Here is an 18,488-nt window from a genome sequence, read left to right as displayed (position 1 = left end):
TTTATTTGCTTATTAATTATTATATTAAGTATAATATTATACTATACTATATATACTATATATATATAGTATACTATACTATTATTATAATACTATAATAGTATAAGATACTATTATAATAAGTATAACTATTATACTTATTAACTAGTATATTAAGACACATCTAAAACAAAAGAAATAAATCAGATTGTTTTCTCTCTGATGGCATTGGTTAGTCATAACAATCACTGCTGTGGTGACACTGGAGCAGCACACTGGAGAAAGCATGTTGACCTCATAGCCATTTCCTAACTTGCTTCTTAGATCGGTCAGGTTTTAAGTAGTATGCTGTTTTGGATGTAGCTGTTTGATTTTGTTCAGTGGCCAAAGTGGGACTCACATTGGGACTTACAAAACAAAAGGAATAGAGTCATTAGAAAGAATTCGGAATGTTGGCATGCCTAAGATATCTGTGCTTTCTATTACTAGACCAACAGATTTTCTGCCAATCCCAAAAAAATAAATGCACTATTATTCTGAATTCTTTGGCGATTCTCTCTATATTGATAATTTAAAAACATATATATATATATATATATATATATATATATGACCAGGACAGAATAAGATATATATTTTTTTTCATGTTATTGTTTGTACTTTGAGTAGGCGTTCATCTCCAGAAATGACTTCCTGGCATTTTCACAGGGACTAAACTTAGCCATAGAAAACAAAAGGCAACCACAAAGGGCAATATACAACTGTGTGGTAAAGATAAATATAAGGTACTTCCAATATGTTATAAACTTCTTAAATGGTTCCCGGCTAGTTCAAAAGACTTTCATAAATTTCACTTAACTCACTGCAAGTTATTTTTCCAAATGGTTCACACATCTGTAGTTCTCGTTTAAATGATTTTTTATTCCTTGTTGGATGCAGTTTGGTTTTACTGCCAAGGAAAACAGAAACCCTCTTTCAACTATATCCATTTGGAAGAGGAGTGACATCTAATGACTAGTTAAGTTCAGGGTATTTATTCTTTACAGGACATAGTTTCAGCTCTCCCCTGGAGAAAACTATTTGAAAATGATATTAAACATTTGTGTACTATAAAGTGGATTTTGGAAAAACACATCTTGAAAAGTCAGCAGGGACCCTGAATTTCATTCCAGGGTAAAGTTTCAGCCTTTGTATCAAATATAGTAAATCTACTTGAATATGCAACAAAATGTGATAATTCTCTCTCTAGTACAATACAACAGCTCTTTTCACCCCTCCACTGAATAGTAATATAGACAAGGATTATGAAAGTCAATGCTGAGTTTTCTTCTTTGCATTTCTGGAAATATATTAACTTTCAATAAAATGAAAAATGATCTCTAAATGAAAGATATTATTTTCAGTGTCCATGTAAAGTCCACATACAGAAAGAAAAGATTCAAGAAAAAATTTTGACCTATTTCTGAGTTTTTTGTTTTCTTTTTAAGTGATGAGGTGAAAAAAGAAATTCACAAATAAAATCAGGGACGTCTAGGTGGCTCAGTCAGTTAAGCATCTCAATATTGACTTCAGCTTGGGTCATGATCTTACGGTTTGTGAGACTGAGCCCCACATTGGGTTCTGCACTTATGGCACAGAGCCTGCTTGGAATTCTCTCTTCTTCTCTCTCTGTCCCTCCCCCACTCACACACATGTGCACACACACTCTTGCTCTCTCTTAAAAATAAAAAAACATTAAAAACAAAGAAAATAAAAATGTGCTATCAATTGTAGAATTTGAGCCTTAATTCTCTATCTTACAAACTGAACCTATGAGTTTTAAAAATTATTAATTTCTGGGTTGCCCTGGTGACTTAGTCAGTTGAGCTTCTGACTCTCGATTTCAGCTCAGGTCATGATCTCATGGTTCATGGGTTCAAGCCCTGCGTTGGGCTCTGCACCGAGAGTGTGGAGCCTGCTTCGGATTCTTTCTCTCTGTCTCTCTGCCCTTCTCCCTCTAGCACTCTCAGTCTTTCTCTCTCAAAATAAATAAATAAACTTTAAAAAATTACAGTTTTTGCCATTTTAGTCTCTTCATGTTTATTTCATTTATTCAATGCCTGTCGTCCACCGTTTTACTCCTCTCCCTCTCCCTAAAGTAAATTGAAAGCCCCATAAACTTATGTATTTTTGTCTGTTTTGTGCTCTGCTATAATTCTAGCCATATAATGCTATAATTTTCCAATGGTGCCAGTTGCTTGGTAAACACTCAATGAGAATTCATTATGTTTTTATTTATATAGTAAATATAAAGGTAATATATGTACTCTATAGACTATAAGTTTGAAAAGAAATAGAATGAAATGCAGTCAAATCTTACAATGTACACAAATACATTTAATTATTTATTTTTTTTAAATTTTTAATTATTTAAGTTTTACTTTTAACTCCTATTCTGAAATTTTATTTGTGAAAAATAACATCTCATGAAAACTATATTATTAGATATTATTGTGTTTTCAAAAATATCGGGAAGAATGTGATACTACTATATACTTTCTTTTTCTACAGTAAAACTTGTGATGTCTTTTTTCTAGAATTTTGAGCAAGACCATGAAGATTAGCAGTTAATTCAGTTACTGTCAGCATGTAGTTGGATGGAATTAATGACATCTTTAAATGCAGAAAGTTCTTCATTTTTATCTGTTTATAGACATGCCAATGTCGTCAAGATATAATTCCTAGATATACAGTTTTGAGGGCTTTTGAAATCACTGAAATGGTAGATATGTTTTTTGGCCAAACAGAATTTTACCCAAAAGAAAAATTAATTTCTATTCTGTGCATAGATGCAGCATTTGAGATGCTTGGTAGTGCATTTGGTAAAGACAGTTATTTTTGCATACCACTGTGACTCATTGACTATTCTCTGCATATATATTTATGTCAAAGACTTTGCTTATTGTTGAAAAACTCTTCTTTATCAGTTGATAAATCATCATTTTTACCTCAGATGGTTAAAGAAAAGAGAACACAACTAGATGCTCTTCCTTTTTACATGGAAATTCTCTGGCTTCCCAGATGATAATACTTTTTGTTAAAATATTTATTTATTTTGAGAGAGAGAGTGAGAGCACGTGCAAGCCCGTGTGAGTGGAGGAGGAATAGAGAGAGAAGGGGAGAGAGAATCCCAAGCAGTCTCCATGCTGTCAGCACAGAGCCCAACATGGGGCTCAATCCCATGAATCATGAGATAATGACCTGAGCTGAAATCAATAGCCAAATGCTCAACAGACTGAGCCACCCAGGTGCCCCCCTGATGATGATTCTCGAGATACTTTGAGTGAACAGTTAATATTGCCCCAACTCTGTTAATCCCCAACCTAACTTTCTTTGTTGTTATTATTAATTAAGAGAAAAAGTAGTAGGGAGATAGGCTTCTCATGGTGTGATTTACTGCACCATTTTCAGTTAAAAGAATGAAGTGTATGTCCATACAAATACCTACAATTCCCATAAGGATAAACTGTAAATCTGTGACTTACATTTTGGTCATGCTGCAATCTTGAAGAATAAAGATAACACGGTAGGATTTTCAGAGCTGAAGGCAATATTTCTTCATGAAGGTGGTGAGAATAATAAAGTCTGGTCAATTTTCCTGCAGAAAGAACACTGACAAACCGCCATAGAATTCTTTTAAGTGTTATTGGTCAGGAAAATTAAAAATTGATTGTTTTCTTACTGGCATCAGTGACATACAACTTGCCAAGGGTAAGTGTACTGGCTCAAGAATCAAAGTAATATATTCTTCTCAATTCAACATAATTCTGGAGTATCCTAACATTCCAAGTAAAGAATAAGCAAAATAATCCTTGAGATATCCAATTTGTTTTGCATTCATTACCCAAAAAAATCAGAATTTAAAGTTGATTGAAATTTACAGATGATTTATTGATTGACATGCAAAAGATCATTCCCAAAGGCCATTTTCTTTCTCGTGCCACATAGTAAGTCTTCTCATTGTAACTTATTTTTGTTATTTTTTTATTTTTAGAGTTTTTTTTTTAATCTATTTAAGTAATCTCCCCACCCAACATGGGGCTCAAACTCACCACCCTGATATGAAGAGCCACACACTCTTCCAACTGAGCCAACCAGATGTCTCAGAGGTTTTGGTTTTCATTTAAGTAAGTTTTATGCTCATCGTGGGTCTTGAATTCACAGCCCTTAGATCAAGAGTCACACGGTGCCATCCAGTCACCCTTGTAACTTATTTTCTTTCCAAACAGCCCCAGAAAAAGTGTAAGAATTTGGTCTCTAAATAATTTGTATCAGATGTCCAACGTTTTGCCATCCAAGTTGCAACAATAATGGTCAAAGTTGATTGGCCAAGCTATAGTTTTATGTCTAGCCTAAGACTGGGAGGTGGTCCCCTAAAGGAAAATCATGGTAGCTGAGAGTGAAATAGATGGTATGAAATGTTACAATAATAGTTTATTACTGTTTCCAACAATATTTATATTTACATATACTATCCCCAAATCCAAAATAACTCTAGAAATTGTAGATTTTTAAAAATGATGGAAAAATATATCTATAGGAATAATATCTTCATGAATCTCAAGAGATTTTTATGGAAATATATTGACTCTCTTAGGAGGCATAGTAATTTCATGCTTATTTTGAATGAAATTTTTGTGGAAAATATTATTTAAATGAAGGAATAATTTGAATATTAGATTTTATTTCAGAAATCTTGGATCTAAATATAAAGTCTAATAGCAATAAGTTATCTCTACTCTGAAAAAAAAATTATAATTTCCTTATTACTTAACAAATTAAAGGTAAAGTAATATATCAAAGTGCCACTGAATGTAGTACCAGCTGGTGTTTTCATACTCACTTTATTGCTCACATGTTGAAAATATGTCTTAACACTTACACATATGATAGCTTTTATTTCTTTTCAGAATTTTGGGAGCTAGTGGTGTGACTAACATCTTGACAAAAAGAAATTTTTACTTAAATATATATCGATTTAGTAAATCAATAAGATTGACTGTAAATCTTACACATTGCATAAAAAAACCCTTTGAAAAATATATACATTATTGGCCTAAGCTAAGTGTATGTAAGTTTTATGTTACTCTCAAGGATAACTGCCAGGAAATTCAAGTTTCTTATTTAAAAGGAATTATTTTATATTCTTAATCTTCCTTCAAAATAAATCTATCCTGTGCTCTTGCAACTTTTTTTTGTAGCATTACAGTTTTGGCATGGTTGACTTTAGAATTGACAAATATAGCTGAAATCAGGACATCTTGTTAAAATCCAAATGCCATTGTTTCTGAGAATAAGAAAGAAAATATATTTCTCCTACCCAAAGGAAGGTATATAATTCCTTCCTACAAAGTACAACATCCTTGATGCATTTTTGAGAGCAATCATTGTCATTAGGCAAAAATCAAGAGCAGCAAAACTTTATCATCACCCTTATCCAAGATGAGAGTAAATAAAGGTTTTGATGAGTCAAATGATTTTATATCAAAGTTTAGCAGGACTTTTGTGTTCTCTTCTCTAATTAACACCTTCTCTGTTAAAAAATTAATTAGTAGAAAATCTGTGAAAATATTTAAGAGTCAATAAACAGACACCTAGGTTCTTTTCCTATAACAACCTGTAGGGGTGGAAAAATTTTTCCTTGAAACCTCAAAGGTCTTCCAGCTCGTTTAACAATGAAATTGTCATGAGACAGATTAACAGGGGGAAAAAAAGTTGTCTTATGTGTCTACAGAGGTCCCGTAATGAAATTGGAACCCCAAGAAATTACCAAGGCAAGCAGTTTTATGCCCTTTAGGCAAAGAGGCAGTAATCTGTGAGGAATTGACAGGATAAAGAAAACTTAACTTTAGGAGTTTCAAATAGTAAGGAATTCTAAACAGAATTTGGGCTGGGGCAGTAAATTTTAAAAGTAACAAGGGTTGTTTATACAACCTTTTCTGTTCTACATTTCCTATCTCTGATGATAAGGATGCCTGTTTACCTCATGGTGTAGGGAGAGCACCTTTCACCTGGGAGATTTATTTTCTGCTTTGTGGAGACAAATTGGGGGAGGAGAGGTTACAGTGTTCTTTCTGCATCGACTGTTTCTTAAGTAACTTTTATTTAAAAAATCAATATGCCAAAATGGCACATTTGGGGGCAACAGGCTTTGGTCCCTACAACCCCAAATTTCAGTGGTATTCAAACAATGTAACCTTTAATGCACTATTTATATCTATTTGATGGGCAAAAAGTGTTTCTATTTTGACGGCCTGCAATGGTTTTGATATTAAGTTTTTAGTATTTTTTCTTTTATGAATCTTGATGTGTTGACTGCTGTGCTGGATGCAACCAGAGCAGAAATTTACTAAATTTCAATACAAATCAAGACATTTTTAAAACCAGCCTGAGCAGTGAGCTGAAGGAGTGTTAAATTCTCTTTGTTTGCATTTGGGTTTCTTGCTTTGAAGTGGAATCCTATCAAGGAATGCCCTTGGGGCCTTCTCAACAAAAGAGATCAATTGTCTGTGGGTAGATGATTTAAAGGATATTTTGTCAGAGGATTTTTAAACTGGCTTCTACACTACCTTGACCACTCCCCTTGTTTTAGTGATAGAGAAATTTCCTTACACTTTTGTTTTTAATTATTGCTATTTTCTAGAAAGATTTATTTCTTTAATATTTATCCTGAGTATTTAATTAGGATTCTCAATTAAGTGCTTATAAACTTTTCAAAAGAAATAGACATGCAAGTACCACAAATACAGTACATGGATGGTTTTAACAAGAAACATGAAACCATTTCTAAAAAGGGATTCCTTGTGAGGAAATCGCATTTTAGAAATTGTAGTTTTGAGATGTGGGTAGTATAATGGTCATCATCTTTAGACCAATCTAAACAGAAATATTTATCTTACACAATACTGTAGCTCTGGATAAGAACATAAGGTAGATGTGGTACAAAGGAGATAAAGTGGCAGTCGTTAGGCCCTATTAGTTTTTTTTAGAAATTAGAGTTATATATTTTAAATATGTAGAACAGTGGTAATCTGTCCTGCATTTGTTTGATATGATTTCAAATCCACTTGTTTATGACCCCTCCAGAAAGTTGTTTCTAATAAAAGTAAAGTTGTTTGGATATAAGAATGAAGTAAGTTATGTCAAGATGTCATCGTCTCATCTGTTCTCTTTCATAAGAACTCAAGAAGAGTTCAGCCTCCACTGGGGGCTTATCAATAAAAACATAGGGAAAAGCAACTATGCTAAAGGTACATTAAGACTATAAATACCTAGAGGACTATCTGAGAGTATTCGGTCTGGGCAAGGCTACACTTTGCTGATCTAATAGCTCTCTGAAGACCTGGGGGCATTAGCTCCAACTGTGACCAAGGTGACTCCTTCATCAGCAGTGGTGGAAACATACAATGACCATGAAGACCATCTTGCCATCACTGGTGTCTTTGTTCCCTAGCAACGTGTTCTAGCAACAGGGGACTTTTACTTTTGCTTTGGCAGCTGCACATCTAGGCTGGCTAAGCTGTCTCTCCTGAGTACCAACTTGCAGTTGAGGTGTACTTCAACTAAATTTGAATTTTATTCCTTTCATCTCCCCCTCCTTGGAGCAACAGTATGATTAATCTATCATTGTTTTGGAGTATGTGGTTTCTTTATTGGCTTTTTACGAGGCATTATCCTTTATGCCATTGGCTTGTGTAATTCCCACAGCAAAACTGTGTTAAATACATTGCTGGTAAACTCAGTCTCTGGGCATTAATTTGCTTCCCCAAAGAAAAAACTATCACAGTCATATTGTTTTTATTACTCTATTGAAGTTAAATGTTTAGATATTTTCTTACCATATATATTCTTAAGCTGAGTGATAGCACCATCTTTATACTATCAAAACAAAATAAAAGAAGAAAATCATAATAAACAGCCTTTTCATGTAACATTTGCATTGACACAGACTTGACTAGTTTGAAAGGTAAACCAACTAAAATTAGTATAATTACTAAATAAAGCTATTTCCTGTTCTTGGAGATTTTTTTATGGGGGATGTAGTTCTGTTTAAAAGTTTCTAAATAGCACAAAAAATCAAGGGGGCATGCAACAGCCATGTTCATCATTACAAAAAAAAAAAAATCATTCTTTGTGCAGAACACACTTTAAAATAGTTTGTAGCTATACCCAAGTAAAAAAAAAAAAAATGTAAGTCTTTCAGACATGTTCTTTAGCACTCAGATGCATGTTTTTCAAAGTAAAATTTCATAATATTGTCCCATGAGGCATAGTCCCTCACCAGACCACCCATCTCTGAGTTTCAACAAAAATCCACGCCTTGGTCATATAATTTTAGGAAATAATGCATGTTCTATCATCCTCCTGGAGAGTTGACAATTATCTATAGACTCTGAAATAGCCTTGTAGTAAAGAAACATCTTTATTTACCCCAGTGTTTCTCAAACATATTTAACCGCAGAAATGAAAAGCAAGAAAAACAACAGTAAATAAATATTTACTAATATCCCAGTGAACTATTTTTCTCAGGAAAATATTTGGGAAATACTGAAAACTACCATTGAAAACTATGGAATTTGAAACTATTAAAAAGCAGAATTAGTATATTGCTAGTGTATTTCCCCTCAGAGTGTTTTCCGGGTGGCCACCAAACACAAAGGAGGTATAAAAACACTCGACTGTTATCTGTGAGTTCTGTTCTGCTTAATTTGTTTGAAATTTTCTGTACATATTTTTTACATCAATAAAAATTTTACATGGGGATAAAATGTATTATGTAATTGTTTTAAAAAAAATCATATTATTCCACAGCTACAAAGAGGAAGGAAGAACCTGTGTTTCCTTTTTATCTTCTTTCTCTCTGATCTAGAGGTACCATTTTCACTTCTTTGGGGTGGGAAATGATATAGAAAAAGAAAAAGATGACCAAAGACAAATACTACAGCCTTATAATTTTCATAATGGCTGACGAGAAACTCAGAGATCAAATCCACAATAAAAAAATTATGTATATTTAACTTAAACATTCAATTATGTTTATTTTAGATACCTTCACACAAGTTTTGTAGAATTGCTCTTATTTTTTATATTCGATTTACAAATAGTAGTATTGGGTCTTATCATAATTGTTATTGTTTTAAGAACATATGCCCACCGGGGATTTGCATCCTGCCCTTGTTGGAGCCTGCCTATGCCTTCCAGGTCTCACCCCACTGATCCAGGAGATGTCAATTGACCCACAATATTGTATACTTATCACTCAAAGAGTAAATTTTGCTCATGATGTGGGCAACTGTTTGTTAGCATCTAAAGTTTTCTTGCACCCTATCAAAGTTATATGCATTTAGCTGATATTCTTTAAAGTTGTAGCTTGATAACATATTTATTTTGCGCAGAATGCAAAGTACGTCATAAAAGTTCATTCATGTAGTCAACTTTCCTGGGGCCACACAAATTACTACTTACTATAGGTACACAGGGTCATCCCAGCTTTCACTATCAGCATTGGCTCATCATAAATGCTATTTGTAAGGACTTGGTTCAACTTAACGTATTGATTGGTTGCTGTGTGCCAGAAACTGTCATTGAAAAGTTTTGAAACATTCCTCTGTCTGTAATTATGTGTTCTTATCAATGTATAATGGTATTTTAATGGCAGACACTGCCACAAATCTGTCAGGACACCACTATATAGAAAGGATGGCATGGAAGCACTTAATAGAAAAGCATGCTTTCTCCAGTTTCACTAGTGTGTTGCCAGCTACAAACAAAGGCATTGGTATTATCATTGTTAATAAGTGATTTTCAGGACACAGGTGGAGCTGGTACCACTCATCATAATTTTATACCAGCATAACTTGACTAGTTTTTGCCTATCATCAAAATAGAATTTTTCCAGTGCAACAGCATTAGCTTTACAGTATCCAATTCAAAGTGATTCAAAAACATCTTCAATCATATGATGAACTTATTTTTAGCCTGTGTTCACAATCTCTCTTTAAATTGCCTACAAATGGAGGGGTAGTAAATATACCAAAATGCACATTTTTGTCTCTGTGAGATATATAACAATTCCTACAACAGATAAACACTGCATTTCTAATTAGAAAATGACCAGGGGCGCCTGGGTGGCTCAGTCAGTTGAGAGTCCAACTCTTGATTTTGGCTCAGGTCATGATCCCAGAGTCATGGGATCAAGCCCTGCATCGGGCTCCATGCTGGGCCTGGAGCATGCTTAAAATATTCTCTCTCTCTCTCTCCCTCTGCCCCTCTCCCCTGTTTGCTCTTCCTTCTCTAAAATAAAATTAAAAAAAAAAATTTAAGATAATGGTCAATAAATATGTTCAAAATCTGTCCGTGTTTTGTTCTTATGATATTTTAGAGATAGCTTTTAAATCAAATTTCTATTTCTTTCTGCTCTTGCTTTTGCTGTGTATGTGTGTGTATGTGTGTTTGTGGATAGAGACAGATAGAGGGGACGTTGATGAATTTATCATGAAAGAGACAGAGAACTAAATGTAATGCTTATTACCCAAAATATACAGTTAGTTTGTTTCAGTTTTAAATTATACAATATTTGGGAAACATTTCTTCCTTTCCTTAACTCTGTTATTTATCATTTAATTGAACAAATACTGAATGTTTAACTGTCTGCATGGGTCTGTCACAGACACTCTGAATATAAAGATTAGTATGGAAGTCTGTATCACTGGGAAAGCAAGCATATAAACAAAGGATGATACTATAATGTTATAAATCCACTAAGAGAGAGATACCACAATAATATTGATATATAGCAATAATATATACATTTGAACATTTTGTATGCAGGAAATATGGAAAAAAGCAATGGTAAGTATTCCATGATATTTGGAAAATAGAAAAATTAAAAATTTGGAAGTGAAACTTCATTGTTTATCCTCATGGGTCATATATCAGAAAGCTATATTTTGTAGAGATGACTAAAATATAGTTTGGCAGATAATTGTTTAGTTAAGATCGTTAATTATTAATTCTCAGGTCTTTGTACAGCTTCATCAATCTGTCGAGTCCTTTGTCTGTTCAAAGAGTACACTCTGTGGGCAGACACTTTTGCCCACAGAGTGTACTCTTTGAACAAAGGACTGGACAGATTTATGAACAAAGGACTGGACAGATTGATGAAGGTGTACAAAGACCTGAGAATTAGTAAATATAGATATTTATCTGGGTAAGTATGGTTTCTATAAAAAATATTACTTTTAGTTCACCAACTAGTGACTGCCATTCTAATCCACATTTTTTTTTTTTTTTGAGCTTGATCATAGTGTGTTATTCTATCATATATTGTTCAAAAGAGGAGGAACTATCCACTGGTTACGTGAACTAGAGATAAGAGATTAAGTTTTGCTGATTTTAATAGCATTTATGTCTTTATTAAATATATTTTATATTAGTGACACAGTATTTGTTAAATGAAGGATCATTTACTATTATCATTTTATGTGATCTATTTTAATTTCTGTGTAACACTATTCATGACTAGAATTGAACTGGATGACACCAGAAGTAATTTGTATAAGTAAGGATAAGTAATTCTTCTGTTATCAAGTATCAAAGTATCCTACTCCTACCATGGAACTTGGGATTGGAGAATATTGATTTAAATCCCAAGTCTTCAGAATGTGGCATCAGATAAGTCATTTTACTTCTCTTAAACTGAGTTTTATACATTTTACAGTGGAGTTAATAATGTTTGTTTTGCTCTATTGTGATGAGAATTTTTAAAAGATTATGTATAAAAAGGCACATTTTAAACTGCAAAGCACTATATATTTGTTGTGGATAAATATCATGTTATATCATTGTTTAGGATCGTGGTCCACTGAGAGCCACTCTGTAGAAATGGGATCAATAGGTAATGATGACAGTGGGGGGAAAAATGGACAAAGGAAGAGAGAAGAGAAAATAATAGAAGAATCATTTTTACATTAGTTTTTGTTTTCTGGGACTGAAATCTGATTTAACTTTAAAAAATCAAGTTAAAAAACAAACAATGTAATTTACACAATAACAAAAAAAAGTAGATAAAACCATCTCAACAGATAAAGAAAAGGCATTTGGCAAAATTCAACATATTTCATGATAAAATCTCTCAGCCAACTAAGAATAGAAGTGAATTTTTTCAATCTGATAGAAAGCATTTACAGAAAATTTACCATAGACGTTATATATAATTCTGAAACATTGAAAGTTTTCCATTTCAGATAGAGACCAAGGTAAAGATAGCTATTATCACCATTTCTATTTAATATATCACCACATGGGGCGCCTGGGTGGCTCAGTGGGTTGAGCGGCCAACTTCGGCTCAGGTCATGGTCTTGCGGTCCATGAGTTTGAGCCCCGTGTCGGGCTCCGTGCTGACAGCTCAGAGCCTGGAGCCTGTTTCAGATTCTGTGTCTCCCTCACTCTGACCCTCCCCAGTTCATGCTCTGTCTCTCTCTGTCTCAAAAATAAATAAATGTTAAAAAAAAAAAAATATATCACCACATGTCCGAGCTGGTAGAGTTTAAATAATAAATAGAAAGATAAATAAATGAATATTTGAATAATAAATAACAGTATAAAAATTCAAAGACAGAAGCAAAGCTTGTATTAGTCTCAGATGATATGATCATGTTCATAGAAATCACAGAGAATTTATAGCTACTATTAAAATTAATTAAAAAGTTTAAAGGAGTTTCTGAGAACATTAATACACCAAAATCAATTATATTATATATTATAGTAAAAGGCTAAATATTATATTTAAAAAAGTTTGCCATAATGTAATAAAAATATACAAAGTACTTGGGATAAATCTAGCAAAAGATAAATAACATTTTTCAAATACAGACTGTAGAAACATAGTATAACTGTTGAATGTTAATTCATGTTCAGAAATCAGAAAAAAAAATGTTCAATATATAAATTTCCCCCCAGCTTATCTATATGTTCTATGAAATCCCAAATCAATATACCAGCAGTAGTTTGAGACTTCAAATAATTTTTCTAATATTTACATATTACAAAGATATGAAATTACTTGAAAAACACAACGTGGGTGGATAGCTCACTGTGTTTTAAAATATATCACAGAACATTATTCAGTTGTGTAGTATTTGTACAAGGATAAATAAATAAATAAATACAATAGAGCTTCCTACATAACCAAGTATATGGGGGTGCTTGATTTATGACAAAACTAGCCCTAAAGAGCAATAAGTGAAGGAAAGTCTTTTCAATAAGTGTTATTGCCATATTGGATATGACATATGGATACATTTATATGGTATAAAACGTGAAAAATAAGACAAAATAATTTTGACCTCTATCATGCTATGCACAAAAGATCAATCACAGGTATATTTCATAACTTAAAGTATGAAAAACACAATCACAAAGCTTTCAGAAAATAATATCAGCAAATATCTTTCTGACCTTGGGAAAATACTGTTAAGAAATGTAAATATCTAAATCATTGCTACATAAAACAATGAGGATGAAACTCACCAAAATAATTTTGAGTGAAAAATCCAGACATAAAGTATAAACATTTTTACCTGAAGTTCACCATATGTCAAACTTACCCAAAGTGTTTGTTTTGTACACTTAAGTGTTCAAATTTTAAAGAAAGCAAAGAAATCATTATCATAAAGCTAGGATAGTGTTGAACTCCAGGTATGATGGAGACAATATTCTATTTATTGACCTAAGTGATGATTATGTAGGTGTTCACTGTAAGTAATTTTTAAGTTATATACTTTTTTACACATTTGAAGAAAAAAGGTTGAGGGGCGCCTGGGTAGTTCAGTCGGTTGAGCATCTGACTTCGGCTCAGGTCATGATCTCGCGGTCTGTGAGTTCAAGCCCCGCTGTCAGGCTTTGTGCTGGTAGCTTGGAGCCTGGAGCCTGCTTCAGAATCTGTGTCTCTCTCTGTCTCTGCCCCTCCCCCACTTACACTCTTGTCTGTCTCTCAAAATAAACTTAAAACCAAATTAAAAAAAAAGAGAAAAACGTTTGAAAAGAAAGTTAGGTGAGAATTTAGTAAGGTTCATGCAGAGCTTACCCATAAATGCTATTTAATCCTGTACTAGTCTAAAAGCAGAACATAGTTGTTTATATTACCCAGTCTCTCTCAGCTAGTGTGTTCAGTTAGAGGTATAGTATAGCTCTAACCATAAATTATGTCTGTTGTTTGCAGCACTCCTTGTGTCATATTCCTGGGGTAGTTGCCACATATTATAAAATAATATATAATATTATCTGTTGCACATGTCATATCCTATAATACATATTATTATATTATATGTACATTACTGTATATGTGTTGATATGTAATATAATCACCCAATGAAATACTAAAAAGTAATAAAATTAATTAAATGCTCTTGTAAAAAATAATGTGAATGAATCTTAGAATTATAGTATACTGAGGAAAAAGCAAATTACATAAGATTACAAACAGTACAATATTCTTTTATAAATCTCATACGAAGCAAAACTAGACAATATAATTTGTATATATACACACACTATACCTATAAATATACACATATATAAAACTAAAAACTGATTTAAAAATATCTAAAAAATGACTGCAGAATACAGGCCAGTTGCTACTTTCATAATGGAAAATTAAGAGAATGGGATAAAAAGCCCACAGGGAAAAAGGCAGAGATTTTGAGGCTATTCTAGTTCTTGGGCAGATGGTGGATTTGTAGGTATTTTCTGCTGCAGTACTTCATAGATTACATGCAATTATTGTAATGTATAAATTACAAATTTTATATATTTACATTCATGTACAAATTTAGATATTTACATAAATTACATTTACATATACTTACATAATTTACATAATTTCTTACCATGTAAGAAGGAAGTTTGCCTGTATTCAGTGTTTTGTGTTGAAAGTTAAAAAAATCAGCAAAACTAACACTGTATTGCTTAGTGATAGGCACTGCATAGCAACAAGGACGCTCTTCCATCTACAGATTAGAGTTCTGTCATGTCAATTCTCATCAGTATCAGTGAGCATTACATATATGGCGCAATAAAATCACTGGCACAAGTATAATACCTAATGAAGCCATTTATCATTGTGGAAACAATGCATAGTTAAGTGCCAAATTGCTTATTTAATGCTGAGAAAATGGACAGCAACATTTTTGTTAAGTAGCTGTTGTTAGCTGAATTTAGACAATTGTACACAAAACAGGCAAAGACATACCAGAATGATATGCAGTAGCTTTATAATATAAAGAAGTCATGTTTTTCTGATATTGGAAAACAAAACTGTACTGCAGCTTGTTATACAGAAATCGGATATGCCTTTTTTAAGGTACCACAGGTATTGATTTTCCTACCTTACAACAGTCTTTAACAGTGTGTCCTATAAGCTTTTATTAGTTTTGCTAACCAAATGAGCATTTTTCCTTCTCCAAGTTTTCTATTGGAAGATGCCACTTGGTGACTGACCTCTTTAGCAAAACTCACACACATGAAACAAAATCCTCCTAGCAAAATCCTTTAAAAGGCCCAATAAACAATTTCAAAATTAATTATTGAAAAATCAACTTGCTCTTAACACACACACACAAATCATCCTGTAAATATTGAGTGCTTTCACACTGTTTGTGGAGTATGTGGATATAATTCCACACAATAATAAATAATCATTTGCTCATTTGATCAACCTTAATGATATCTCAGCATCCATTAATGGAAAAAAATGGAGATTATAGTACTGGTTTATTTTAAAACATTAACATTTATTAAGGAATACCATATAGAAGAATTTAAAGGAACAAAATATGGAGAAATATTTCATCACAATAGACTTTAAAGGAATCCAAGTTGAAATAATATGGTACCATTTTTTCTATGGTATTAGAAAAACTATAAGATGATGTATCTATGATTGCTGTGGGTCTATAACTTGGTGTTCTATGCATTGCTTGTAGCTATGTAGCTTGAAGCCATAATTTTGGAAAAAGTTTAGAACTCAAAAAATTCATAATTTTAGTCTATCTTAAGGAACCAATCCCAAATGTAAACAAAACACAGACATAGGGTAATTCACCATTTTAATGATTATAACGTAAAAAAACAAAATAGAAATTATCTAGATGACCTGAAATGGAGAAATATATAAAATGTAGTGTATCCATACTCTCTGGAATATAATGAGAGCACTATGGTAATAAAGCATGATGTAGAAGCATATAAATATTCATTGTAAGTCAAATTTTTTAATTTACAGAAGGCAAGTTTTAAGAAATTATATTTATAATTAGGTAAAATGAATATGTAAAAAACAAGTTAGATAGAAGTAAGTCAAAATTCATCTAAATAGTGTTTGTGTAACTAGTATGTATTTTTTCTTACTCTTACAACTTCTTTAATATTATTGAATTACCTTTATATGAATTTCTTTAAAAAGTTATTGAAAATGGATTACAAGCATGTTCTCCATAAGTTGAGCTTTAATAAGATGCCCATTTATTGCATCAAATTAAAAAGAGTGAAGGTATTAAACTATTTGTAATTTCCTGTTCCTCAAAGAATATTCCCTTGTCATTGCATTTTTACCTACAGCATTGAAAAATATAATGAAATGTATTGTCTCGATTTTAATCAGTGACTAGAATGAATTTCACTGATAGTTAGTTAATACCTACTATGTGAATATGTTCACAAAAGAAATTTGAAGACACAGGCTACTTAATAAATCAGTACTTAATAAAACATTAAGTAAGACCAAAGAAAAGCAAGAAGGCAACTAGATGGAATACATGGAACCTCCTGAGACAGCTGTGTCAAGAACAAGAGTGGGCCTTTGCCATCAATGCAGTAAATTTACAAGCACTTGGCCTTACCCCTCAAAGACAACAACTGCAGTTTGCTCACCTTTGTAGTCACAGCCCCTGGCAGAGTGACTGGCATAGAGTAAGCATTCATAAATATCTGTTGAGTAAAGGTATATCCAAATAGCTGAAAACTAAATAAGTAATAAAACACTTGTATTTTTCAGATTTTTTCATTTAACAGACCAGTAAGCTTTCAACAAACATTTCCAGTTTGCCTGTTGTCCCAGTGTAATTACTACTTGAGATTCCTTTCTCTCCCAAATGTGTCCTCACTGACTCATAGACTATACTGGATGTTAAGCCTATCTGGAAACAGGCAGTGAGGCAATCACAGCTTTTTTGATAAACACTGAAGTCTCCATACAGTCCTGTCAATGAAAAGCTTGAGGGTAAACTGTTGTGGGTGGCATATTATATTTGTCTTAAAAAAATAATTCTGGAGGCAGCACAGAAGATGAATTGTAGTGAGGGGAAAGTTGCTAGGGACTGTAGTTGGTGGGATAATCCAATTACCTCAATAGGGATTTTCAGGGTCCTGGGTTACAGAAAAGGGACCATATTTAAGTAGTTTACTTTTTGCCTCATGCATTTCATCAATTTTTGCAAAACCAAAGATTTCTGGTTCTTGGCTGACTATGCTTAACAGTACATATTTTTAAATGTCTGCTGTTAAAAAGCAGTATGTATGAACATATTTATATATATGTTCAATACTGTTTTTTTACATATAAAATTATAATTTTGGAAACTTTTTATTAGATGAGAAAAACTGATTCTAATTACTTTTCTCATTCTCTTCATGGCCTTTAAAACTTCCTTTATAACAGCTAAATGAAGAGCAATAGTAAAACCATATTCAAAAGCTTTAGCAAGAAGGCAGTCATAATTTCACTTCTAGTAAACATAAATTTTTGAATGATGATTTTACATGTGGAGGACTAGGGTAAAATCATATCATAGCCATTTAATAGAAAAGTTCAATTAGTTTAATTAGAAAATTCTCTTTTTAGATCAGTTTAGTCTGGGGCATTATTCAGTAGAACACTTGCAAATAGGGAAGGCTCCCTGCCAATGGGCAGGCTACCTCCTCTGAAATAAGTCAGGCTAAACTGTATGTGTTGCCAAAATTATTCATTCTATACACACATTAGGTAGAAGACGTAAGAGGAGAAATGCTAGACAACTATAGGTAAGAGTGGAATCCTCCATAACATATGGAATACTTACTATTTATGTTGCTTAAATAGGTTACATATATAGCAGGTATGTATACATATGCACACACCACTTTATATATTTCATTGTAAAATATGGCTCAAAATAAACGACGTGTAGAGACTTCTAATTAAATCACATAGAAGGAAAATCTGGAATATATGCTTAGAAACTTTAAATAATCCACATACTTCCATAAAATCTTTTAAAGTTTGTAGCCACCTTTGTAATTAGGCATCATGGGAGAAAGTCTTTTTCAAGTATATCCCATTACAGTTTTTCCTTTTAAAGGAAGTACTGAACAGCAGCTGTAACTCTCTCCTGCCTCTTGGAGCCTACACGTTGGGGCAGGAGACCAAGGGAGAA

Source organism: Felis catus, chromosome F2 (assembly GCF_018350175.1).
Source record: "Felis catus isolate Fca126 chromosome F2, F.catus_Fca126_mat1.0, whole genome shotgun sequence".
NCBI classification, from domain to species: domain Eukaryota; kingdom Metazoa; phylum Chordata; class Mammalia; order Carnivora; family Felidae; genus Felis; species Felis catus.
This window is presented reverse-complemented; position numbering follows the sequence as displayed.